This window comes from Rissa tridactyla, chromosome 9 (assembly GCF_028500815.1).
Source record: "Rissa tridactyla isolate bRisTri1 chromosome 9, bRisTri1.patW.cur.20221130, whole genome shotgun sequence".
Lineage (NCBI taxonomy): Eukaryota > Metazoa > Chordata > Aves > Charadriiformes > Laridae > Rissa > Rissa tridactyla.
In genome coordinates, this window is record NC_071474.1 from 17843739 (window position 1) to 17870202 (window position 26464).

General features: G+C 36.1%; 1 protein-coding gene across 5 annotated transcripts in view; it reads right to left on the reverse strand.

Moving 5' to 3' along the window:
- APBA2 (amyloid beta precursor protein binding family A member 2) overlaps positions 1–26464 on the reverse strand; it is a 107621-nt gene that overhangs the window by 59850 nt on the left and 21307 nt on the right. Inside the window, exon 1 of one of the 5 annotated variants that reach the window (XM_054215175.1) lies at positions 15574–15703. The exons of the other annotated variants lie outside the window; for them this stretch is intronic. The gene's annotated coding sequence lies outside the window, so the exon portion shown is untranslated. Of the gene's footprint in view, positions 1–15573; positions 15704–26464 lie in introns of those variants that run through there. 5 annotated transcript variants of the gene reach the window in all.

Consider the following 26464-nt stretch of genomic DNA (forward strand, 5'->3'; position numbering starts at 1 on the left):
AAACTAAGAAGTCCGCAACTTAAATGGATATCGACAAATGAATTATTGCTACCTTCTGTTGTCAGCTCTCCATTCCCTATGGCTATGGAGACTAGGACGTGCTGCATAAAGGGAAAACAAATGATACTTTGGCGTTTGTACTTAAATTGATTTCCACTGAGTCACTGCGGGTCCAGCAGAGCCACCTTTACGGCCACCTTATTAAATACCACCCTCATTGCTCTCAAGAGGCAGCATGCATACCGGACCTCAGGTAGTACATTGGGCAGAACTATGCCTTGTATCTCTGTGTATTGCACAGCTTACCTGAAAGGCTGTTTCAGCCCTTGCACAGCACAGTACATACATAATCAGTTAGTTCTGAGAACGGAGGCAGTTCATCACCATGTAAGACCCATATCCTTATAGTATGGAGCTGCCAATAAGATTTCAGGAATGCACGCTTACCATCCATTTGAGGACCCAGGCTAACGTACCCAAAGTATGTGATCTGGTCCTATTATTTTCTGGTTCCCAAATTAGCACTGTAGCCACTAACGTCTTATTTCTATTAAATTACAAGCAATAAGTTGGAAAATACACAACTAAATACAACATCCAAAAACGCAGACCAGACTTAACCTTACGGGAGACAGAGCATACTCAGTGAACAAGATCTAGCTTGAAATGTCTCTTAAGTAAAATGGAATAAACTTGCATCTTTCTTCTGTACAAGAAGTCTCACTTATTTCTGAGACTCATTTAAAGTCTCTTTTAAAAATGAAGAATTTGACAGCAATCCTGTCTCATTCCTCCAAAAAAAAAATGATGTCCTAAGCAAAAAGCAATTAAAACAGAGTTCCAAACTCATAGAAACAGGAAGACAGTTCTGGGGAAGTCCCATTAGCTCTTATTTATTCTGTTCTTCTCTTCCCTAAGCATCTGCTTTTGGCCACTCGGGGAGATGGGATGCTGGGCCTGATGATTTTTCCGCTAAGCCAGCACAGCATGTTATCTAAGGCAAACTCTGCTATTGAATAGCTATAAGATAGTCCCACCCTTTTAGATAAGCTAAGGTGACGTATGTGGAGGCATGTATTATTTCTAAATATTGATTTCTACTCACACAAATTCAGGAACTCTTACTAGTACTATTTTAAAAATCAATTATTTATATATATATTTGAATTTTTATTGATATGAGATTAAAGTTCATATGCATCAGTTTTCCAAACATTTAGGTTAAAATTTGCTCTCTTAATCAAAGAGATTCTCTACAGAGAATCTCATCTCTTATCTGCAGTTTAGATTAAAGAGGATTTTGTCCACAGAAGATAGTTAATTATCGCTCAAAATATTCATTAAAATTCAAAAATGCCAAATATAAAAACCATCACCGCTGTTATTAGGACATACCAGACAAAGTCACTGCACAATATTACCTCATATATCAGGAGGTCAAATTATTTGGATGAAAACTAGTAATCAATGACAAAATTATTAACCTGAGGCACTTCTGAGCAAGGAAGCATTCCACAAAATTCTGGTACCTCTAAAGAGAGATATAGTACGTGTTTACAGAGTCAAGCTGCTGAAAGCAATTTTTCTGCAATTCAAAGGTGGGTTTTTTTAAACAGGTAAGAATAGCGAGCTTTCTGCAACATTAATACCTTATGAAAAACACATTGAATTCAGTCTTGCACTTCAATTGCAGAGTACTGTGAAATTTGGCTACTGAGTATTAAGCCCTACAGAAGTTAATGTCAGCTACAGCAATTCTTTGTTATTGCTCAGTAAAGCACAACATAGATCTTTATACTGATTTGGGATTTCATGTCCTTTTTCATAAACAGTGCTTCTTTCTCTCTAAGAAACATTCAACCAAGGAAAAATAAAATGCTTCTCAGGGAGAAGTCCTGCATCTACTACCATAGTTACAGATAAACTGTCTTTTCCTTATTAATGATGACTGACTATATAACCAGAAAAATAAGCAGGCCTAATCTTTTTTTAAAAACAAACTAACTTTTCAAGAGTTTCATAGCAGTACCGTTTGCTAGTTTACAGATACCCAGTTTAATCTGCATTAATCTCATCAGTATGTAGCAGTACTTAGAAACCTTTGAAGACAGTTTCTGGAGAAAAGCTAAAGACTGGTCATTGTATGGCAAGCTAATCTTACACCTTAAAACACTTATCTCCATGTATAAAGACTGCTGTATAAAAAAAAAAAAAAAGGTTTCTTTCAAGTGCTTGTACAAAATCTATGTTGTGGATGTCTAGAGCATTTCAGTCTCCAGGCTGCTGCACCAAGAGCATTTCAAAAGCTCTGTAATTCCATTCCATCAATAGATGAGACATGGAACTAAACAATCTCAGTGCAAATCCTTTCTCATATTCACATTTTCTTCTCTGAATTAGTGACTTTGAAAAGGGGAATATGTTTCTTCCACATTGTAAAGATAAAATATAAATGTAGCACTCACATTTATTTTATTCTTTTACTAGCATATTTTTAAACTTCTCCCATCCTTCATTCCATTCCTGTTGTTGTCAAATTCATTATCGAGCCATACAAGTGGGTCTCGCTGCAAAATAACCGAACTCTGTGAGTGCTAGGATTATGAATACTATACCCTATCTTTCTTGCTTAAGAGTAGTGTGTTGGTAATATGTGTTATGGACTAGATGTTTTTAAATTTCAGATTTCCACATCTTATTTTATCAAACTAATCTTCCTCTTCTGTAGGTTTCTTAGAATTTCAACAGTTGTCCTGCTAAAGTTATGTCTCTGCCTCAAAATATAATTCTACAAAGTAAGGACCATCTTTTTTTCTTTTCACATGATTAAGCTGTGCATGCTGTTCAAAACAGGCCTTGAGCCAAAGATTTAACATTTGGTAACACAAAGATAATGAGATTCGTTGGCTCAAAGTAAATCATAGCTGTTGCACATCTTGACTATCTTGTGCCTGGATGTTTAGTTTAGGGATCAAAACCATTCATCTATAATGCATCTATGAATTTATAGAATATTGTTCCAATGGATAAAATTTGCTCCTGACTCACTTAGAAAACGTGTTTACTAATTCATTTATCTTAAGGGGCAAAGCAGCCTATGTGTTCAGGGTATACTGTCTGTTGATGAGAGATAGGAATGCCTGAAAGAAATGTTACAACTCAGCTTTCACAAAACAGCTGTCTTTAATTTTTTTTTTGTCATGTTATTTAGAAGGATTTTGATTTAAAAAAAAAAAATCTATGGCTATTACACCCTGTAAGAATATTGCAACTAAAAAGGATTAGCAAAAATTATTTCTCCAGTGTGTTTAGTTTATCTTTGCAGATTTGGGTCTTTTCAATTTCATTATTTCCAATGCATATGCAATTTCTGCTCGGCCTTTCAATAGCTGCTAGGAAGAGAATATGACTGGGAGGAAAAAAAAAAAGGCAGCTATGTGTTCAAAACTACAAAGTTGGCAGAGGGAAATAAGAATCAACTCGATTACTTCAAGCTGATTTTATTTTTTTTAATTAGCTATCAGGCTTCTTTCCTTTTAATGTTTTCCAAAGATCTTCCAAACATGTATCCAAGTATGCTATTTTTTTTCTCTACCTTCTTTCAGTGGTAATCTAGCTCAAAATGTCAGTCCTGCTCAGTCATAAACATTCCCCTACACTCTGCTGAAGAAAGATTGGAATTTCACTAGCTAAATAAAACATATGGAAGCACTCTGAGCATGTACTGCTGAATGAAATTCACACATGCATCTAAAAAAAACATAACTAAAAAGAAATCAGAAATAAAAATAAAATCAGAAATATTTATTTAAGATTCAACTGAAATTCCACTTTAATATTTTAGCCACAGAAGCAAATTTCCATGTACTTGGACACTACTACTGTGACCCTCCTTGAATTACCACTGAAAGGGCTGGTGAGAAAAATGCACTTCCAATTTAATTTTGTTTCTCAATCTGTATTATCTAAATCCTACTTGTCCCATTTTAATAGTCACGGTCTCTGCATGAGTGCAAGCCTATGATGCACTAAGCTGGAGACATTCAGGATACATCTTTAGAAGCAGCTCGAGCATAAGCATTCTGCTCACACCCACAGCACAGGGTTTGTGAGCTATACTAGGCCACTTCTGCACCTCTTTGCTTAGGTTATCTGCAATACAGTCAGAAAACTGTCAGAAATTAACGTGCATGTATATTGAATAGATTGTTGCTCACATACAATGTTTTAATTTGTGTGTTAGAAGCCCAAATTGAAAGAACAACACAGAATACTGTGTGATAATCAGATGTCTTGCACAATTCTATGAAGCTGATCATCCAACATAACACAAATAAAAAATTAAATAAGATCCATCACATTCCAGTAGACTTCCTAAGCCGTTTCACTATTTTTTTATGAACAAAAGGGCAGAATTTCTCATCTGCCTTGCTAAGTACAGTAAAAAATCACACTAAAATGCTCAATATTGGAAAAAAAAAAAGCCAAAAGCTAGAAATCACAGTATTTCTCTTTCATTTGATCAGTTTTAAATAATATGATTATTCAAGGCAATAAAAGGGAACAATTATTTGTAATAAATTAACAGAGTGAGAATCCATACCCAGATTGTACATATTTTGGGGAGCAAGTAAGAGGTGGTCGGGGGAGCAAATTAAACTTCATGAATGACAGCAAGGCCTAGTTATCGAATTGCCTAACATATCTCGTAGGTGTAATCATTCCAAGAGCAAGTGGAAGGAAATTCATACTGATTCTTTTTCCCCATTTGCCAAGCAATGTGGAAACCATAGAGTTTGGGGGACCTTTTCTTCTTGGCAAGGAGTGTGAGGATGGGGCAGGGAGAGTTAAATGAGCTTATTGTCCAGTAAACAATTCTGATACATGTTAGTCCCCAATGAACAGTAAATACTGTCATCAATATTAAAATAATATAAACCTACCTGCATATGGCAGTACTTTGAAACAATATATATCTAAAATACATTAACTAAAAAAGATGATATATACTTCGTCTGCAAGCTATGCGTTTAAAAGAAGTCCTGATTATTTTGCTTCTGAACCCTCCCTGAATATTGACATGCATTCTCAAATGCATTTCCAGCTTCTTAAATGTTGAGGATAATGTACTATGCCTCTGCATTAACTCAGTTTAAATATTTAGTTAGGATGTCCTTAATTTATTTTACTGATACAAATATAAACACTTTTAATTTGAATGCTATCTACAAATAAATCAAAGGAAATAGAATTTTCCTTCAGTTTTAATTAGAAAAAAAACCAAACTGCTTTTATCTCTTATTTCCTTTAATTCATACATATAAATAGCAAAGACAATTTTTTTTAAGCTCATGCAGAATACATGCATAATATCTTTAAAAGCTTTGTTATTACTTATAGCTAGTACGTGGTTTAATTGAGTCTTATTGCTGTAATGCCAAGCAGGAGACAACTTGGACAACTAGGAAAGGAGGCACTTTACCGATCAATGTGTGCTCTAAGAGAGTTTGGTTCTGACATTCTTCCTGGGCAGTTTTAACCAGCTGTAGTCATGGTCCTTGGTATTGCTCAGATTGGCTGGCAGCCACAAGTATCTCTGAGAGTAGCACTTCATTTTCCATTTTTTTAATTGTCATTATTTGCAGGGGCTACTTGAAAACAACACGTGCAAGAAGTGTAGGAGGTAGGAGAAAGGGCTTGTTTTCCCCTAGCTCATGAACTTGCAGCTATGGGGCTACTTAATACAAACTAACGAAAAATGCATGCTAACAATCAAGAACGGGTTAAATGAGAATCTTGGTACAAAAAAACCCCAAAACCTAAATCAAAGCTGCTCCTTTATTCTATTTATTGCAGAAATGTTGTATAGTCCTACTGAGGAAATACTCTTTTGAGGAGAAAAGGGAAAAATATTTTTTGTATTTATAGGCTGCCATGGTATCACTTTAAATGTTACAGTCACAAGTGGTGCTAAGCACACACTGAATGCCTTCTACTTCTATTTTTTCCACGTCAAAAGAGTTTTTTCATGCTGACACAGCAAAGCAGACAACATGCTACTGTAATCAATGCTGTCTCAGACGAACACAAGCAATGCCAGCTTAGAACGACTGCCCAGATGCTTTAGTATCGGCTGTCTTGAATAACCTAAAGAGCAGCAAACATACAGCATCTCCAGATGACCTTCTGCGTGGAAATTTCAGCCATATCTTTAAGTGTCATGACAGAAGGCAGTATCATTGACTTCAGAAAATCAATACAAAAACACACCAAGGAAAAATCTGTACTTACTAGTTATTTCAAGACAATGAAAGCATAAACTGTCTCCTTCTAATAACATTTAATTTTGATCTTTGCTAACAATCTGCATCAGACACCTACAACATTATGAACTGAGACAGGGAACAAAAGCACACAAGGTAAATTAGGTTATGTTTGAACAACAGTCAGTTTAATATTATGTGACCAGCAAATTGACCTGCTAACATAGCAGACTGACAGAGTACTTTTTTTTCCTGGTGACTGCTGTAATTAAAAGAGCCTGTATAAAAAAGAATACTGCATAGTGTCTCCAAGAGAATTAAGGAGCTCCAGATTACTGAGGACAACGAAAAGTGGTAAATCAAAGACACTCCAAGTATGGTCCCATCTTAGAAGGGATTTTGCTTCATAGATGTACTGGATTTGGAGATACTTAAAGATGTATTTTCCTCAAGCTTGTGTATTACAGGTCTCATCTAAGCAGTTTCATAATTGCCAGCATAAATATGCAAGATACTTTAGAAAAGCTAATTCCATTTCTCAGTGTTCATATCATTTTATCTCAATGATACAAGAACATATTTCTACATGTACTCACATATACAAACAGTCACATATAGTCTCTACATCAAAACTTAGATTGTGCACAAAATTTAACCTTTAAATTTCTTACTCAATTCTTGTCTACCAATGTCCTTTTTCCTTTTTAAAATAAGATGCATAGAATTTAATGTAGTTAATACCTAGTGACTCTAAGGAAAAAATATAACTGTTTTTCCTGTGAAACCAGGATATTTTAAATGGTGCTGTAAGAAAATTGAAGGGTTTTACCTAGAGACAGTTAGAATAGACAAGTAATTTCTACTGCTTCTAAATTTCTTAACTTCCACTTTATGTTTAAATCTTCTGTCCTCAGTTAAAATTAAAATATCCAACAGGAATACAAAGAAGAGAAAACTGATGGCAAGCAATCCACAGTCTCTGTGACCAGATGTTTCTGTCCACATCTGTACGAAAAAATATGTAATGTTTTAAGACTTATAGGGCTACATATACTGGTTAGCTGTTTAAATTACTGGGGGGGATGGGATGGGAGGATGGGAGGAAAAAAATAAATGTTTCAAACAATCTCTGAGGAGCACACAGAACAAGCTTTTCATAAGGCTTAGTTTCACATAAACTCCAAAATTATATACCAAAAGGTAGGAGCTTATACTGAGCCAAAATTCAGAGTAACCTAGAATTCTGTGTCCAATGTACTCATTGTGAGAGAGTTTTCTCCACTGAAAATGTTTGTATTTTTGTGTGTAAAATTATGGGGAGCTGTAAGAGATGGCTCATAATTTCTCCTAAACAAAGTAGCCTGAAGAGTGGGATGTGACAGGAAGAAAGGAAGAGGTTGTATGTGCGTTGGTTCAGCTAATATTTACTTGAGTCCTAATTCAGCCCTGGTTGATACTGGGGAATACTATTCCCTTGCCTCCAATTGACACTGGGTTCCTTTTCCGTCATACTTTTTCCAGTCAGATGTACTCACATACAGAGTAGTCCTTTTGGATAGGTTCCTGTATGCCCACAGAGACACAGTCCCATACACGTATGTTCATGCATAAACACACATGAAATTAAAAAATGAATGCATTATCCTTTCTTTTTTTTTGGACAGTGGGCATATGTTCATTGTCAACAGATAAGGAATATAAAGTTTCAATATCAGAACAGTTCGTGTTTCAGCAAAAAGAAAAAAATAAATTCAACAAATTCAAAGACTAGTTTTCTACAAGTAAAAAAAAAATCAGTCTGCAAAATAGAAGTCTAGAATGAAAGTCCTTCTGAACTTAAGTAGGTTAGGATGTCACGTCAGATTGTCTGCAAACAAAATTCTAGCCATTTGCAGAAACAAATAGGTTATGTTTATTTCAAATCCAAATTATTTTTAAGGACATTTCCTGACACTTTCTGTCAAGCTGATTTTTTTACAGAGTATTGCTGTATTTTATTTGTATGCCTGTGTGGGTAAGGAAAGAATTTTTTCCCAGGTTAGAATGACAAAGGATTTCTGTTCTCTTTCTGATTTCATAGGAAAGAATCCAATTCCTGGCATCACCTTGCTCCTTTCATTTAGAAAATTCTCCAGGATGCTGGCAATCCCTTTGATTTCTCCTGATCTCTTAGCAATAGATTATAATCTACGCCTTTTGATTATTTTGTCCTATAAACTCTATGCTGTTACAAAAAATTAGTTTGTGTCAGCTAGTACAGGGTCAGTCTCTAGATGGTTGTATAAAAAAACCTCACCAGACCAGGTCGCTCAAAGCCCCGTCCAGCCTGGCCTTGAACACCTCCAGGGATGGGGCACCCGCAGCTTTTCTGGGCAACCTGGGCCAGTGTCTCACCACCCACACAGGAAAGAATTTCTTCCTAATATCTAATCTAAATCTTCCCTCTTTCTGTTTAAAACCATTACCCGTCGCCCTATTTCTACACTCCCTGATCAAGCATCCCTCCCCGTCTTTTCTGTAGCCCCTTTATGTACTGGAACCAATTCAAGGGTCTAGATCTTAATCCATCACCGACTTTATTCCTCCACTGCAAGTTAGAGGCCCCAGTCTGAACACTTTTGTTTAGCAAAGTGTTTAAGAGTACTTCACGCAAATTGATTTTCCATTGTATTGTATCTGTCTTTAAATTTTCCCTGAAATTATATATTAATACAGAATACATTCAATACAGGATTAGAGATATGAGCGAAAATATCTGGTAGATATTTTTGTTAATTAACAGAAAATAAATCTTATTTAAGAAGCTATGAAATCATTCAAAAATTTTGTTCACCCTATGACCAAAAAAGAAAAAATCAATTCTTAAAAGCATAATTTTTGTAAAACATCAAGCACCTGAGTAATTGTGCTTAGTTTTAATTATAACAACTGTATGAAAAATTAGAAAAATGTATATAAAATATACATTTTATTTGGGATTTATATGGCATACAAATATATGCCTCCAAGAAGGCTTTCATTCTCCCCTTTATTTTTCTTTAAAAATACATTTTACATTAGATACTCTCCCACTGAAACAGTTATTGAAAAATGCTTTTTACCAAGAAGTTCAATTTCAGATGTGAGCAGCTTGCTCTGAATTGCGTAGGCAGTATGAGAACACTGCAGAAGTGTCAGTGTAGAAGTAACATATAAGTGCATGAATAATGTCTTCTTACTGATTTAACTGTGAAATATGTTCTTTTGGCATTCATAATTAGGGGCAGAGCAGATGGTGAAAGCTTAATATGTCCATTAAAATAAATTATGCTGCCAGTGTTTCTTTAGTCCATAAAACTTTGATTGGGTTGGCTATTTCAGGTTGGCATTTTTTGTTCTTCTTGGGGTAGCTGCTGTGCATATACTGGAGAGTATTTTGTATTGCAGCTGCAGCAGGGAAAAAGAAAAGAAAGGGATGGGAAATTCTGTCCAAGACTAACAACACTTCTAAACGGGAGAACTCTGATTTAATTTTCTCCTCCCTCCGTAACAATCTTTTTCTTCACTAAAAGAAGGCCTAGTTGTATTCTTCTTGGTCTTTCAGTGTGTCAAAGCCTCAGAAACAATGCATGTTTCTTTCTTTCCTCCTTTAAATGATCAGCAAAAACAAAGGTCTGTTATATGTATTGCCGAATTGCATCTCTGAAGTACAGCATGCAAATTTTGTGATTCACACATGTGTTAACTGTTTGTAGGAAGAACTACTGCTATTGTTGGCCATAGTTTTTTGTCATGGAACAGAAGACAAGAAAGGCATTTTATTTTTAGTGTGCTCCCACAAGCAGTTAAGAGTCATAGCACAGCTTGTCAGCTGGCTTAATAGCAGAAGAGTAGCAGAGAGTACCATACCATCTCCTGTTGAGCACTGAGGTATAGGATTCACCTCAGGACACATTCATAGAAGTATTTCCCTTGTGAAGACAGGCATGGTATTACCTGCATGTCCCTTCAGATAATCATTACCAACAGAATACGTAACACTCATAGTTATCTGTGAGCAAACTTCATGGCTTGTTTTAGGCAGAAAAGGAATTGCTGCAATTCAAGATCAATGGGTAAACACTGTAATAAAGCCAGAGCAGAGATGATGAAGCAGCACAAAAGCATTGGGCTGGTATACGTTGGTTGGAACGTAGTTAAATCATTGGCTGGTCATGGGATTCAAAACGTCCCACTTCCATCAATACTGTTCCAGTGGAAACAATGATGGTGTAGGGAGACTTGATGCTCAGGCAAGTTTGTGAAAGATCATTTATCAAGACTGGGAGTTGGGGCTGCATTCAGAGTCCCCAGGAGGCTACCCTTTGCTGCTCTTCTCCGCCCCACCATGGACCTCTCTTATCAGAAGTACTTACTACCTATATTAAGCTAATAGGTGTAACTGAATTCTATTGTTGAAAATGTAATAAACTCCCTTCCTGCTGTCCATCAAAGATTTCAGATGCCTTCAGCTACCCACAAAAACTATACTACAACTCTTAATTCCAGGGCGAAAACTAAAGCAAACCTAAAATTAAAAACTGAATTTAAAAGCTAAGAGAATTTTTTGTTTCATTATGCAGTTTTCTTAAAACACGCTGTATTGGAGAAAAAAATTAGCTTGATTTCAATCAAGTGTTGTCTAGGCGAGTATTTGCAAGATCTGAAAAATACATTTGCTTATTTGTTAAAGAACAACAATGGATTAAATAAAATAAATATATGTTGTATTATTTAGAGTATTTTAATATGTAATATACTGAAATAAAATAATAGAAAGATCAGATTATGAGGTTGCAACGAACTCCTCTCTATATCCAGAGACAACTTATCAGAATTCAGAGCACTTTTAGGATCAGCAATAAATTATTCTGCAAAGAAATCAGTAGGGACTGAAAATGGCTTTGAAACCTGAGGCAGCTGGGAGCCTGGTTGAAGGCAGCTGGAAAGCTGGCTTAACCACCAAGCTCAGTGTTCCCCTGAGCAGTGGGGTTTAGGGACAGTGAAGTTGCAGTGTCTCCTGTTCTGTTGCACCTGAACTAAATGGGGAAAGGAGAGGTGGCTAGAGGAAAGAGATATTGCTGCTGTGTTTCATTTATTCTTGATTTCCAGAAGAACCTTTCAGGGAAGAAATACGGACTGTCACAGATTGCGACACACTTTTTAAAATAGAGTAAAAGTCACAAATATCGGCGTAGCTTCACCGCAGGATCTTCATTAACACTGTTCTTGGGGGTGACTCCCATGTCACCGAAAAGAAATCCACAGTTTTAGTTTGTTTTGTTTTGTGTAATATAAACAGCAGGCATGTCTGAAATTTAAAGAAGATGGGATACACTTCAAATGGATAAATTAAGTTAGATGTGTCAACTGACATTGCTACTTTTGAAAACCTTCCTTCAGTCTTTGCCATCTGTACCCTTTTTCCACTGCCTGGACACCTGCTGCTCCTCATCTCCTTGCATGCCTGTGTTGTGCCTGATAAAGGATCCTGCTGGGTCAAGTGCAGATTAGTTCACTGCTTGCATTACTAGTTGTCATCACTGGTAACTACTTTCTAAAATAACCTTTCCCACGAAAACCAACTAGGGAAAATACTTCTGAACACATAACTTTAATATCCGACTTTAAATATAAGATTTATTAAAAAAATAGAGTATAACTTACTAAATTATATTGCATATTCAAAACAGAAATAGCATAGCTAGATATATATAGAAAAAGAGTAAAACTCTCCTGAAAACAAAAAAAATCCAAAAAAATCAAGTGTTTTTACATTTCAACAGACACTGTGTCAACAGGAGTGTAGGAAACAAGAACTGAGGTTGGAATAAAGTCCTCAAAAGCAGCTATTTGACTGCAATGAGCAACAACCCTCTTCTGTACTAGAATCTTCATCCAAGAGGAGATAGTTCCATCCCTGCAGAATGAACTCTAAGAGATTTCACTGTTATCAGGAAAACAATAACTAATTAGAGACTGTAACATCTTTCAAAACTCACTCCAATTCTCGTAGTCAAGAGTAATTAAAATTTCCATTCAAAACCATTTCTTCAGTAAGGGGACAATCGGTAGACAGCATGACTTTTAGAAGGAGCTTGCAAATTCAAATGTGAGACGAATCAATAGTAATGGGAAATGGCAAATGGGAAAACAAGAGCACAGTAAACATAAGAGTTGAAGAAGAGGGGATGTAGTCCATTCACACTGCACAGCCACTGACTATGAGGGTCTGTGCATTGTCTGGAGTTATTTCAAAGAGTGTAAGAATATTTTAGTGATTAAGGGCTCTATCTCAGACACCAAATTGAAAGGGGCTCAGTTTCCATCTTCACCCTAGACTTCCTTTACACTCTTGAGTAAGTCTTGGCTCCTATCCATTAATAACCTTCAGATATACAAAGGTAGAGCTTCAGTTTTCAAAAAAAAGAGCAAGTACTTTTATATAGATGTATGTGAAATAGCACAGGAAGCTGGATCTTGGTAAAGTTTTTACTATCTATTTTATAGGCCCATTAATTTTTATACCACTGCTAACTGGAAAACTGTAGCAGAGAAACTAAGACAGAAGTACCACAAATTGAACTTTTTACAGAGGCAGAAGGAAAGTTGAGCAGTAGGAAGCCAGAATTGTGTTTGTACTACACATTATCCTAGAGTTATATAGACTTCACTTTCAGAGTAGCCATGTAGGATTGATCACAGATGAAGATACTTATTCAAATTATCACTTCATAAAAGTTTCTGCACAATTAAATTTGAATTCTAATCTTACACTGAATACAGGAAGAATCTCATAGCAGAAGATCAAAGCATTCCTGCTGCTTTAGCTTTGGTTTTAGGCTACATTATTACACTATGCAAACAAGTTTTTGTCACTTACAACGTTTCACTGGAAAGACAGTGTAATTCACATCAGCTTGGTATCCCCAAGCAGCCATTGCAGGTGGGAAACTATTACTTAACTATGGAAAAACATGAATTCACAAATCAAGCCAATTAGTACAGGGAAATTTTAATCTCAGTGTATTTCATAAAGCAGCATTTATTAAGCAGAATACCCCTCCCCTTCTCCATCAACTTATTAACAAAAGGATATCTTTAGTTACTTCCATTACATGGTCATTATATTTTAGATCAAAGCAAGAGGACATGGGCTTTAGGAGATGCATTGCAGGCAGGCAGAAAACAAGACAAGAGCGCGTTCTCAGGTATCTCTTTGCATCTCTGCCTACATAGGACATGAATCATTCAGAATAGTTACAGGTATGTATGATATGGTTTTTCCATATCTGTTGATTTCAGTAAAAGTTAAATGTTAATAATAAACCCATTAAGGTGAAACATTCAGTTCTCTCAAAAAAAAACCCCACAAACCACAAACAAACAAAAAAAACCCAACAAAACCAAACCACTGAAATTTTGAAGTCAGTACAAGTAATAAATGAAAAACAAGCAGATACTTTGAAGCAAGTTCAATTTTTGCTCCTATGTCTCAAGAAATAGTCAGTACACATCTCCTTAATCTACTATTGATTTGTCTGGTGAAGGGAAATCAGTTTCAGAAAACATGACACCTTCTGAACTGCAGGCCTCTAAGAATCCTACAATATCTGAAAAGCGGCATATTGATGTATTTCAGAAATGTAATCTTCTTATAATTTTCTATTATGTTAACTTGGGTATTTTAAAAAAATCAGTGAAAAAGAATGAATGCCACCCTTGCAATATCTGAAGATTTGTAAGAAAGCTGCTAAACTTCAAAGACTTCTTTTAGAGGGCTTGCAGTTATGTGCAGGTACGTGGCATGGGATGTCCTCAAAATGTAGCACTCGATAAATGAGAGAAAAAGGAAAATGAGAAAGGGAGTAGAAACTGGCAAAGCAGAAAGAAAATGCTTAAAAAGGAACAGCAGCTAAACAAAGAGCAGTGACAGATACTGCTGAGAAAACCCACCCATGCAGCTGAGGCAAGAATGTCACCATTAAAGAATATGCTGTTGAAACTAATGATAGGAGGCCTAGAAGATTAATTTTAGCATGTCAGGTGATCTGAAACTATACCAAAGTATTCTTTTGCTCTCATCTTTAGGCTTATGCTAGCAAAACTCACAAATTCAACCCCCAGACTAAAGATCACTATAAATTGTCCTAAATAATCATTTACGTACTGTAGTATCTTTAGAAAATCTGCCTGTTAGCTGTTCATCAGACCAAAGTCATGACGCACTGTGCATTTCCAAGATGAAAAATAAACATCCATGCCTTATTTCTAATCTCACTCTTGGATGTCAGTGCTGTGTTTGGGGCTGGCGGGCCCAAGCTGTTAAAATTCTAACTACAAACGTACAGAATCAGTGAGTGTTCTGGTATACAGCACTGTTGCGCAAGTCCTGCAGGCATAATTAAAGTGATAGAAAACTGTACTAACATGCCACAGTGCACAGATCAGACTGACTGTGAGAGCAGCGAGGATGCACTGTGCTCTTATCTCTGAATCAGGCCCGAGGGGTCCACCAATAGCACCTGCATTTATGCTTTGTCATCAGAACGTGTTCCCACACGCTTAGGGTGTTCTGCGCAGACTCGTAGTGTCTGTCCAGATATGTATAACCTGCACGTTGATTCAGCTATGGGCGAGTTATAAATTCCTATGTCTTGTGTTTGCAGATTAATTGGCAGAAAGTTACAGTTTATATAAGCAGAAATGTTAGAAAATCAGGATGAACACAACTTGGATTGACCTCAAACTACTTAGGATTCTGGTAAAGTATTTTTAACCTGGACAGTTGAGGGACAGCAGTATTACTATTTTGTATTGTAAGCTTTTTCAGCACCTCTTATTTATATTATTGTTACGACTAATTGGTTAGCACAATCATAACAGGACTCCCCACCTACTGCTTTCTGTTGCGTATTTTCATTCTCAGCAGGTTACCTTCTGATCTACCCCAGTTTAAGGAATTGTTTTCTCTCCACTAAACAAAATATAAAGGTCTCCTCCACAGGCATGTTCAGCTCAGAGTATTACGATCGCAAGTATGGCTATTGTTCTAGCTGTGTCAAGCAGCCTTAGTGCCTGCTGCTCTGTGTTTGCAAGGAGAAGAAACATTTATTAAATGTTATTTAAAAGTTTCCTAGGACAGAAAACTTTAACAGACTGACAGAGCTGAGAAGAGATCGTACACCTCTCAAGTGCATAGGCCTAAAATGACCAATGGCTATAGAAATTCCTATTTCTAGTTATAATAACGGAAACTGTTTTTTGAACTGCCAGATTCTGCAATCCATACCCAGGAAGAGTTTCCATTTGATTTGATGCTTCAGAAAGTTTTAGGCAAATCTGCAGGAGTGGAAACCAAAAGTATCCCAACGGCTGCCTTCTCCATTCCAAGCTGGTTCTGGTCATACCACTTATTCTGGACTCTCTTTGAGAAGTACCTCCTCTGTGAGAAAAATAAATTGGTCATTACGTTGAGTTACACTAGTTTGTTAATCATCAGAATATGTTAAGGAGGAAAATGTTCTCAATTTACATCTGGAAAAACTGAGTCATTGAGGTCTCTCAGAAGCTGTTGGGAACTTTGGTTTCTAGTGCCTAGTTTGACCCTGCTTTATTTTATTTTATTAAAGCAGATTTTACGTACCCATAGCTTCCTAATTAAATTCAAGGGAACATACTTAGTTGAAAAATAAGTCCAAAACACCTCAAAAGACACTGGTACCCAGCTATTATCCATAGAAAATGGCCAAAGAAACATCTTTACAGACTGTTACTAGTAATTAATATACTCTGCTGCAATCTTTCTTGAGTTTGTTTGAAAGAATGGAAATGAAAACCAACACGAACAGAAAAAGTGTAAAAACAATGGTAAAAAATGAATGTCATTTTCAAACATCCATCCAAAACATCCAAAAATTCCATCAAATTAGTGATTTTTAATCAGTGAAAATCTTGAATTACATACAACCTGCTTGGTAGCTCTTGCCTATTACAAGGTGAGAAACCTACATGAAATTTGAAGTATCCATAAGTAAAAGTATTTCTGTATTAAGAACAGCTCTTCCTATTATATTTTGACAATTCCTAGCATAATGTTACTCCCTTTGGGTTACTCCCTTTTGGATCTCGTCTAATACATGCATATTGAAAAACCTGGCGTTTGCCCATTTTTAAGGAAGGTAAGAAAGTCAGACCAAATCAGTTGCAAGAGACTCTGACCAGTAAGAAACAACCAGCTGAGCGTAAGGATGAGTCTGCACGCTGATAGTGAGAACCTCACAGTGCGGGGAGTCACCTGGCTGGACACACCGCTCTTGAACACGATAAGCATACTCTCATGTACAGAAGGATCTAAGGAATTAAAGGGAAGAGCAGCCAGGGGATTCACTACAGGAGAAAATGTGTGCTTTAGGATAAACAGGCGTAAACAAGGGATAGGGTGCAAGAGGTTATCAACACGCTTCTTTTTTCACAGGGCTTGTAGAATTAGTAGCCTTTGATTTTTTCATGGGTCTGTTGTCTTTGTATTTGCCTCAGGGCACCTCTGTTACTATATGCTTATCAAATCCAGTATCTGTAAGATTTTAAAGGCTTTAGTATTATTCTGTGGTCATTCTTCAACAGTGTTTTCTCATTCTTCGACTGTGTTTTCACACCTCAACTGAAATTCATCCAAACAGCTGAGCACAAAATGTACCCAAGAACAGGGAAAAGCAAAGTGCACAGTAATTTCCTTCAAATGTCTCCTCAGCTTTACAGGAACTTTAAAATTACAGAAAACTATAAACTAGCAATTTGTTATTTGAAATTATAATATATATAGGAAGTGGCCTTAAGTAATTTCTATTGCACTGTCTTTTCCACATGCATAGCTTCATTTTAATTTATGTTGGTAATGTCTATTGAATCATGCTTGGCGTTTTTACAGTAAGATCATCCTCCATAGTATTATTTCCCAAATGAAAGAACTGCATATTCATTCATTGGTTCAGAGGCCTCAAGTCCTCCCAGGGGCGTCACAAAAGGAACACAATGTTCCAAGAGCTGGGTTTTGCTTTCGGATCACTGGTTGAGCTGATGGATATGAAAACTCATGTAGCTCGATAGTAAGCTATTGGCTATAGTTCTAAGGAGTGAATAAATTATTTTAAGCTTAGTAGTAATTTATGTTCACAAAATGAGTAAGGGTATCATCTGTTCAGGTACAGACAATACAAAATTCTTTTAATTTGGTGTTAAATGGCTCACTTTTGACATAGCTGCATCACTGGTGAATACTCCTTATGCTGGAATCATACAGAAGCAGAAATCTACCTGTAAGCAAGGCAGATGTCATTACCTTGGAAAAGTAATATATAATTTTAGATTAATATGTGGGGGGAAATTTGAAGTCTTGGGCATGGGGGAGGAGGGGGAATGAGAAAGAAGGAAAAATTTTAGTAAAACCACTTGGGACTTTTAGATAGGTTCAGATCATCTCACCTGTTCTCCGGAAACATTAAAACTTAGAATAAGTGAGGTATCTCACACCAGCAAACACAGGCACTCTCTGTACTCAACTTATTTCATTTCCATGTTTCTAATAAAAGCCTTGACTGATTTCTGAGGACTGAAGTTCTCATTCATGTCCCTAGAGATCATACAGTCATTCCTCCAAAGTAATTTTAAATAGGTTAAGGCAATGGACATGACATGCATACAGAAGCTAAAAATTTGCAGTAGAATGCAATTATTTTTAATATTTTTTTTTATTTTATAGCTTATCTATGCTATTATCTAAGAAGAAGTAATTTGTGCCTTCTTCTAGAGAAAGGGGGATCATTTCCTATGCTCTAGAAACATTTTTACTAATTCTTACTGAAGAACGATACAAGTTAGGTTTAAATTAAATGTTATCGTATTGGACAAAAGAAATTATAAGTATAATAAAAACTGAGAAGAATGGCCTGAAGTACATTTGTTAAAGAGCTATATCATACTTCTTTCTCTTCTCCCTCCGGAGAAGGGTGGGAAACCTACACATTCCTGCTCCCTGTGCTGACAGTTTGCTGAGTCAGAGGAAATTAATTGAGTCTACTATGGTTTACTATTCGTATTACAAGTACTAGACATAATAGCTGCAGTGGACAGTCAAACACAGAACAGTATTAGCACTTAGCTGCCTCTCTGCCTCTTCTTTGTTTGGGGTGGGTACATAGTACAGCAAAATAAAACTGTCATAATTAATTTTCAGGATATAGATAAATCTTTTCAAGGGTTTCATAACACCTTATTCTAGATGCAGGAGCCAGCATGGGAATAGCTTACTAAAAAATTTAACAAAAGGGTGATGAGGCCCCATATTTCTAGTTGGCTGCTGAATAGTAAATAAAAGAGGAGAGGAAGAACTTTAAAGGTTTTCACTTGAAGCAGCAGATTTTTTTATTATTATTATTATTGTAATGGAAAAAGATGCAGTGCTGACAATAAGTGATGTGGTCACACCAGAGGTGTGAGAAAATGATCTGAGTGGATATAAGAAAAGAGAAATTGCATTCACTGAGGTCAGATAAAACATTACAGAAATCAGATATGACTTAATTAGAACTTGTAAAAGAAGTTTACTTACATGGGTATGATATAGCAAGAACATTCTACATTTGAGAAGGTACATGAAAAGGGATATGCTATTTGCAGGCCTGAATGATAAGTAAGAAAGTTTGTCTACAGTGACTGATGAAGGAAGTAGCAGGAGCACAGGGTATAGAGACTTCTGTTTTAGGGGTGTGTTGCTGGGATATTTCTGTTTTAGGAATATTGGGAGAACATCTAAAATCTTCAACAGAAGACAATGCCTGGAATAGAGGTGCAAGCATAAATTGTCGGCGTAACGAGGTCAACTGAATTTGTTTTTGAGATTACTGAGACAAAGGGTATGGAGAGAAGTAAGACAGAACAAAGGACAGAGCCATACAGACTTCTACAGGAAAAGAAAGAGGCTCCTTGAGAAGGTATTAAAAAAATATTTAGGGCCACAGAAATGGACACAGTCATGAAAGACTGACAGGAGACGGCACAATTTCAAGAAGAAAATCATGCTGGCAGTGTCAAAGACCGTTGAGAACAGAGCAGTGGCTCTGATCTTTGACCACCAGAATGAAAAGCCTCAAAACAGAACGCAGCTCTACAGCAGTGTCACATGAAGACTGCAGTCTGGTCTAACAGCTCAAAGACAGGGATAGAGCCTGGGGGGGCGAGGGAGGGAGATTTCTATATCCTAAAATTTTTATATTTATCTTCTTCAGTATTTACAATGTGCTGCTGCAAATACTGTGCTATCATCTAATTTCTTCCACGAAGTTTGTAACAGTATTTTCCCTATGCACAAAAGTATCAAAAAGAATTTAAAAAATCCACTTGATTAAATAAACAGGCATGCATTAATTTTAAGAAGTTAGTGAGATCTGTACTTAACATATTGCATTTGTTGGTACAGCATCCATTTCTCAGGTCACCTTGATGTCTTACAAAGTTGTATTTGGATTTGAAATAAGAAGCAAAATGACCTGTAAAAAGGGTTTTCACTCACTCGGTTAATGGCAATGGAACTTCTATGTTACTGATGCTTTATTTTAGGGGCAAAACCCACAAATCGATTCAAACTTTTAATAGTAAAACCATGCATGAGCTCACATACATCTCTCTCTTTCTACTGTATCAAAACCCCATGTATTCATTCTAATATACGCATATTTAAATCTTAATATTAGGTAAAAGCTTATGATAAAATATGGCAATTAGTATGGTAAAAGCATATATATATGTATGATGCATACAGGATTATGTTATATACTACCAAGTATCCTCATCCCATCAATCAGAATATAATTATGATACAGAAAATAAACTGATGTGATAAAGTGTTTTGGCAGATGAAATTAGGTACTTTTATTTGAAATGCTACTTTTAGTCTAAGTTTTCCATACATAGTCCCCTTTTGGTTAGTAGTTGACTACTTTATATTAAGAATTATGTCTTAATTTGGAATTTTTCTTTCTTTTGTCTTTTTTAGGATTTAGACCAGACTCTAAAAAGATTATCTCTGCAGAAGGATAGTGGCAACACTGCAGTTCAGGGCAACACAGATGTTTCTGCAGAAGCTGGATAAGATCATGAAGAAACTTCACCTAGAGTAAGTGACACCATTAATATTCCAAGTGCTTTGTGAATAATCATGCAACTGCTACCATGCATTGTTTAATAAGATCATTGTACAGGGCTACTCCAGTACGACATAACTGGGTTCTCAGAAGCCCAGTTTGGCAAGCCTTTCGTGTGCTGTTGAGGTGCCAGACGGACAGCCAGACCCCGAGGTACAGGGACACCCGTGTGCTTTCAGAGCTTACCGCTGTGCTCCGCTGAGCACGGCTGGGCTTCCAGCCCTGAGTGAGGCTGATCAAAGACAAGTGGCCTGATAAATCTGTTTTAGTGTGTAGATGTTGCCTTGCCTGACTAGAAGAAGTGAGTGAGCAATGACAGGATCCAGTTGTAGCCAGCATTTCAGTATTTACAGATGTGTTTGTATGTGTCTGAGGTGACTTGCCCCAAGAATACGTGGCTGAGATGGAAATTCTCACTAAGGACCAGGAAACTTTTCCAACTTTTGTAGCTCTGTTGAACCCTTCAGCTTGGCAGGGAATAAAAGCTTTTTCCTTTTTTTTCCCCTTACTAGTCTTTAAATGGATAGATCAAAAAATTAGTGAAACTGAACTACAAAGGTGTTATATAGGACATCTACATGTAGATCAAAATATTGTTACTTCTCTCTCTCATCACACGCTACAGGCAACTTGAGAAGTTAATTCTGAACTTTCTATAATGAAAATAGCTGAAATTATTGCAACAGGAAGCAACAAAAGGAAAGTTCTCTGTATTTCAGTGTGTCTGTTTTTTCTATCTGCAAATTTTGTAGTCCTAGTCTCTCCCTTATGGTCTTCTACAAGTGCTGTTGCAGTCATGCAAACAAGAGTTTCTAAACACCAGAAATGAGAAATTTAAATCTTCTAAAAATTTTAGAGGAAGTGGTTTGTTTTTAGACTTGAAACAATTTCTAGTGCTGCTTCTAGAACTGAAATTCATTTAAAGTTAATATTCTATTTAATTATTTTGTTTTAAGATATGCAATTTTTATAATACACTCAGTAAATTATCTGTTCAGTTATTAAAAGTCTGTGAAAGAAAGTTACAGCTAATATGGCACGTTTCCTAGAAGCTGTACCCAAGATATTAATACTTCCTACTGAAGTAATTTAAATAGGCCTCTGAGGTCAATCACATCTAATTGATCTTGCTGTAATAACTTGATTCCGTAACATTCTAAACACATTCTCTCTGCTTATTAAGATGCATTTCTTGTGCAATAGGATTATACAATCTGCCATTTATACTTCACCGTACATTATTATATTACTACATTATTTTATTATAATGTCCTTGAGATCTACAGTTAGAGATCAGTTAATTTTCCCAAGTCCTTTACACAGTAGGGCTTAAAAGTACTGCAAAACTTGGCTGCGGTAAGATTCAACCCTTGGGATCAATGCCAAAGGTGGCAGCGAGCTGATGTACCACTGCACCATACTGCAGCAATTTTCTGAGCCTAACCCACAGAACCATGTATGCGCTCGGAATGAGTAAGTAGCATTCCAACACAAGCATTTACAGAAATGCTGCCAGGTTTCCTAGCAAGTCTGACCTGATGAACAACCCCACAGATTTCAGTCAAATAAAGCTTTAGAAAGTATGTATTTTGAAGGTCAACTTCCTTTTTGGAATAAGAGGGGCTTGTGCTGTACTCTGCTGTGTTGGCAGAAAAGAACTACTCATCCTCATTGTAAGGCATGAGGTAAAGGAACCACCAAAACAGAGGACTAACGCTCCTACAACCAGGAGGCTAACAGAGTGCAAACAGAGGCTGCTATGCCAAGATGTTGCACAAAGGACATATTCTCCAAAAAGACTCAGAAGAACTGTGCATAGTGGATAGTAAGGATAATGTGTATGTGGGATTTTTTCTTAAGGGAACATAAAATACGTCTTTTTTCAGAGCTTTCTACAGCAGTCTTGTGTAACCTAGAACTCACAGAACAAATAGATAACTCAAGCTGATTATGAGTAATAAATTATGGGTTTATTATTGTGAGTAATTTGGGGAGCAGAGGGCTTCAGGGAGAGATAACTTGTTGCTTAGTTATTCTATAGAAAGCGCAGACATTTCATTTCTAATCAGTTACTCCATTGGAGTTGAGAGATGGATCAGAAAAAAAAAAGTATACTTTTAAGACTTTATGAATTACAGGAGTCCTGAGTTGGTCCCTGGAATATTCTCATACCCCTCCCAAATCTGTTTTCCTATTTTGATTAATCTTAAAGTATTTAAATATTTTCATGAGATCTTGCCTGTTTTAGGGCGGTATGTGGAGTTCAAGAGAAGTAAATAAAACTTCTCCTGAAGGAATTATGCTTTGTACTACATAAATCATGTTGATCATGTAAGGAGCTAAATGACTTAAGTACTATCATATTATCTTCAAGGGAAGTATTTAATAACATCTCCAATAAAGAGATCTGTACTCTTCCTTACAAAATAAACAGGCTTTGCTCTACTTGTATTTGGGCGGGAGGAAATGCACATAAAGCAATGTGAAGACAGCCCTTATCCCTCTGCCCATTTACAGAATTGTAAATGATACTTCCTCTACAGTCCAAAGCTAGATTATAAATTGCACATAAATTATTCTTCCTTACAATGCTTTGTATTTTTGGCAGTGGCTAAAGCCTCCTTTAATATAATTCTGTATGAACGACAAAAATCACATGCTAGTAAATTACTTGTCCATGTACATATAAAATAAAATCTGAATGAATTCTTTGATAGGTTTATGTAAAAATATACATTTGACGGTTTCAATTTATTAATTTTTACTTGACACATGAGATATGTTTTATGTCAGCTTAAATGAAGATTTTTTTCTTGTAATTATCACCTTAAAACTTTGTATAGTTCCTGTATGTAAAACCAGACAGACTTCATTCAGTTACTCATATTTGGGACATGAAGAGACTTCTTCCTGCTTGTGCCAGCAATTTAACATCAACTTGTTTCTTTGATTTCTGAAGAAACTGTTTGGAGAAACTCAGAATACCAGACTGGCTTAATTTATATGCTAATATAAGATGATTTCATTGAAGTACTGCACTCCCAGTCCCAGATGTTAAATAAAATAGAACATAAAAATTTGGTTGCGCAAAATTGAAGTATTCTCTTTCCCCACCACCACCCCACCCCCCAAAAAAGAAAAGAATAAAATGTTTTAGATAAGTGAAAATGAAGATAATAGTTACCCATTTTGCAACAGTGCTGGTGTGATAAATTAACCAATATCTGTACAGTGCTGTGAAGATGAAGAACCCCTAGTCTTATCATCACCATGTGCTTTCATACATTTCGTTACCTGCTGCACGGAGAACAAAACAGACGGTACAGTATCTAAGTGCTTAGGACTTCAGCAATAAAACATTTAAAATCTGAAAAGCAAAGTAAGACCCCTACAAAAAAAGCTACAGATATATGACACAATTCCTGTAAATAGTTTATCCTTACTCCACTGCTGGCGTATTTACTCCTGGGTGATGAGGACTAACTTTCTCCACGGTATTAGTGAAATTACTGGACTTAATTTGAATTTACAGTGAATGAGTATATGGCTCATTGACTAAGTTCCTAGTTGTAGTTTCTTTTTCATTTCACTGCAGGTTTTTTGAGATGCATTTCAGCAGGGACTCAGTCACAAAAATACGTATTGCCAAACAAGGCGCACATACGAACAAAGAAAACAAAAATGAACTTAGAATATTCTGAAACTGACTGTGTCTATTAGATTACATGCTGGTAATGATAACCTGTATTTTACCTATTGTTAGGAAAAGCAATTTATGATTTGACTTACATCCATTCTAGGTACTAAATTAATGTAAATTTTAACTGTACACAAATCCTGATCAATCTCTTAATTTCTCCGATTACTGCACTTGGATATTTGCTACACTGCTGGAGAACACATCTAGTAGAAAACGGCACTTCCTCATTAAACTGTTATTTCCCAATATACAAATAATTTAGACAATATCTGGAGTCTGTCTAGAATGTCCTGCTTTTATAATAGCATAACTATTACATTCTCTTAACTAGGAAGATTCTTAAAATTACCAACAGCATTTGAGGGAGTATGTATTCTGCCATAATGTCTTTTCTTGAACATTTCTAATTTTATAATCACAAAACTTTAATTTCAAAGTGACATAGTTGGAATATTAAGTACACTTCAAACTCTTTAGGGGTCACATTTAGATAGCTAGAGACACTTACTATAGTTTACAACCTGCTTTATTCTCACTTTCTAAATGCCTTAGTATTTTTCTTACAAAATCATGGACTCCACTTCCCAGTAGTTAGCACAGCAGTCTGGCACAGAAAGCCTTGTCTGTACCTGAGACCTCATGCTTCATTTTTCCTAGGGCAATTTGTACAATCTATCCCATTATCATCAGTTTTATAACAGTTAGAGTTGCTGAAAATCATACACACACAAAATAATACATAAAAGAATATTTAAAGACAACATATAATTGAACTTAAATTACAATTTAAGATAAATTAATTAGTCTGCTTATTATTTTCCAGAAATCAATTATTTCATAAATGATGCTGGGAGTACTGATTTGAAGTTTAGTTCAAGGGACAAGGATGGATGTGAAGTAACACAGAGGGACCTTAGAAATAAACTGAAATAAGAAATAAACCATAATAAGAAATAAACCCTCCTATACATCATGCAAGTGTCAGTAAGTAAATGATGCCTATGTACATTATGTGGAAGAACAGATACTAAACTCAAATAAATGTAAAATCTCAAATAAATGTAACGCTCTTCTATCAGTTCTTCTAAGTAGCTCTGAATACATCAGTTGTTTTGTAGCCTATTAGGATTATGATGAGATGTCTCTCAAAATCCCTTCCAAAATGTTGCTATTTGCCTCTAATCCATATTACTGTAGGCACTGCAGATTTTAAACAGCTAGGGAAAGATAATTCAGTTTCATCAGTTCAACTTCAAACCATATTTACAAGAGCTTATTTATTTTTTTTATTTTCATTTTCCTATTCTGCTCCAACTGCAGCCCAAAAACATCACCATAAAGTGTGAAGCAGCAGCCTGGGGAACAAATATTTAAAATGTCTGCACAAAAGAACTAGAGCACCTTATTAAAAATAAATGGTAGTGCTTCGGTAATGAAAAAGTCCAATCCTGCAAAACCTTAATTGTATGAATAGCATCACCTTTACTATACAAGCAGTAAAACTGAATGCTCTAAAACTGCTCAAGGGGCTGAGGATTAGCTACCTAACTAGGGCCTAAACTATCAAACCCAGTGTTTTCTATTCTTGAATTGTTAGTTGCCATCCTGCGAAAGATTTTCTTTGCATCCAAAACCACAATTATGACAAGTAGTTGGAAGAAAATAAAACAGCTGCTGCTCTGCATAGAAAATCACTGCATGCCACTAGTTACAGAGAATAAAAGAAACACTGGCAAAAATCCACTCCAAACTACTCCTGTTCACACTCTATGCAGCATAAAAATAAGTGTTGATGTCTTATCACTGTTGTGCAGGTCTGCAAATCTGCATCAGATTTGATTATACTGCGTGACAAATGAGAATGCTCTTTCCGATTCTCAGCCATCTTGATAGACTACAACTACGCTCTTGCGAGACTGCAGCCCCTAGGCAACATATCTTGTTTGTTCAGGACAAGCCTGATCTAACTGAGATTTTTTTTTTTCTGTACTTTTTCATCTTTCACTTAAGTGAATTTAACCCTTTCCCTCAAAATTCTTTACCACTGAAGTCCTGACACAACGCAGAGGAATTAGCTGAATAACCCAGTAAAGACACTTTTTAGCATGACTGCTATTTTTTACATCTGTATGGAGCACTGAGGTCTGGGTGTTGGTAAGGAAGCAGGCTTAGAGCAACTGATTGAAGAGAGACATAAATGGAGCATATGTACAAAGCAGCATATCAGGAACAAGCAAAACAGATAGCTATGTATCTTTAAATCATGTTCGCAACAGATCAGT